The following is a 2,360-nucleotide window of genomic DNA, read 5'->3' as shown; positions in this document are numbered from 1 at the left end:
GAGTCTCCTGCCTCAGCCTCCCAAGTAGCTGGGACCACAGGCACCCGCCACAATGCCTGGCTATTTTTTTTTTGGTTGCAGCCCTTATTGTTGTTTGGCGGGCCGGACTGGATTGGAACCGGCCACCCTAGGTGTATGTGGCTGACACCTTAGCCACTTGAGCCACAGGCGCCGAGCCAATCCAGGAGGCTTTCTACATCACTCTTGTTAGAATAACTCTCACCCTCCTGTAGGCACCCACAGCAACCTGCAAACCGCCAAAGCAGTTGGTCTGCGGCTCTTTCCCAGTCAGACTTTACAGTGTTCTTAGCTTCCTCCCTGGACTGGGAGGGCTTCTGGGCCAGGAGGCCCCTCTCTGGGCTTGGGCTATCATACATAGGTGCTTCAGATTTCCTTCTTTAAACCAGATACCAGCCAGGGTCACTGGATGTTTGCTTAAAAATGAGTTGTCTAGGGTGGTACCTGTGGCTCAGTGAGTAGGGTGTCAGCCCCATATGCCGAGGGTGGTAAACAGTGAATTCAAACCCAGCCCTGGCCAAACTGCAACAACAACATAAATAAATAAACAAATAAAGTTAAAAAAAATGAGTTGTCTAGCTGGGGATGGTTGCTTATGCCTGCTAACCTGTCTAGGGCTCTGGGAGGCTGAAGCGGGAGGATTGCTTGAAGCCAAGAGTTCAAGACCCACCTGAGCAAGAAGGGGACCCTGTCTCTACAAAAAACAGAAAAGGTTCAGCACCCGTAGCTCAGTGGGTACGGCACTGGCCACATACACCAAGGCTAGCAGGTTCGAACCCGGCCCCAGCCAGCTAAAGCAACAATGACAACTGCAACAGAAAAATAGCCAGGTGTTGCAGCCAATGCCTGTAGTCCCAGCTACTTGGGAGGCTGAAGCAAGAGACTCGCTTGAGCTCAAGAGTTTGAGGTTGCTATGAGCTGTGATGCCAAAGCACTCTACAGAGGGTGACATAGTAAGACTCTATCTCAAAAAAAAAAAAAGTAGCCAGGCATTGTGGTGGCCACCTGTAGTCTCAGCTACTTGAGAGGCTGAGGCAAGAGAATCTCTTAAGCCAAGAGTTTGAGGTTGCTGTGAGGTGTGACACCACCGCACTTCACTGAGGGTGACATAGTGAGAGTCTGTCTCAAAAATAAATAAATAAATAGAAAAATTAACCAGGCACATTGGCACATGGATGTAGTCCCAGTTACTTGAAAGGCTCAAGGAGGAGGGTCACTTGAGCCCAGGAGTTTGAGGGTAAAGTGAGCTATGATGATACCACTGCATCCTAGCCGGGGTGACAAAGTCAGACTTTGTTTCAAACAAAAGTAAAATAAAGCGAGTCATCTGAAGCCAGTCATGGTGGCTCATACCCATAATCCCAGCACTTTTGGAGGCTAAGGTTTAGGACTGCTTCAGCCTAGGAGTTCAAGACCAGCAGGGGCAACAACAGCAAGACTTTATCTCTACAAAAATTTAAAATTTAGCTCCGCGTGGGTAGTGCATGTCTGCAGCCCCATCTACTCGGGAGGCTGAGGCCAGGGGACCACTTGAGCCCAGGAGCGAGGTCAGTGCTGATGTGAGCTGTTACTTTGCCATTCTACCCCAGCATGGGTGACAGAACAAGACCTTGTCTCTAAAAAAAAAAGTAATCTGAACAGGCTGAAATATGCTCCCAATTAGGCCTGATGCTAACTAATCCTGTGCTGCTTCCAGATGGATCACATTGATCTGGATTTTCCTTGGGGTGATCCCAGACTCTGTTTTCCAGGGGTTTTTTGTTTGTTTGTTTGTTTTGTTTGTATTTTGAGAGAGAGTCTCAAACTATTGCCCTGGGCAGAGTGCTGTGGCGTCATAGCTCACAGCAACCTCAAAGTTGGGCTAAAGTGATCCTCTTGCCTCAGTTTTTTTTTTCTATTTTTAGTAGAGACAGGGTCTCACTTTTACTCAGGATGGTGTCAAACTCATGAGCTCAAGTAATTCACCCACCTCGGCTTCCCAGAGTGCTGGGATTAGAGGCGTGAGCCACTGCGACAGGCCTCAGTTTTACTTCTTGATACATTTCTTGGCCCTCATCAGAGACCTCCCAAAGGAAAGAGGAGGGCAGTAGATCATCTTAGGCAATCGCCCCCTCCTCATCCAGCTGACTATGGTGGGACTTTGAGACCTGAAAAGGAATTCATAGCAGAAAGTCAATGGCCTTCAAGGGGTCTGAAGCAGTAATGGGGCCTGGAGGGACTTATGGAGAATTGGAGTGGACGCTCTGCTTGGAGGTATGCTCATGCAAAGCTAAAAATCACAAACCCAGCCTGACAGGGCACCAGCAATGGAGATTCTGTCACTTGTTTTTTTTTTTTTTTTT

The sequence above is a fragment of the Otolemur garnettii genome, unplaced genomic scaffold (genome assembly GCF_000181295.1).
Source record: "Otolemur garnettii isolate 467f Iridium unplaced genomic scaffold, OtoGar3 scaffold00007, whole genome shotgun sequence".
NCBI classification, from domain to species: domain Eukaryota; kingdom Metazoa; phylum Chordata; class Mammalia; order Primates; family Galagidae; genus Otolemur; species Otolemur garnettii.
This window is presented reverse-complemented; position numbering follows the sequence as displayed.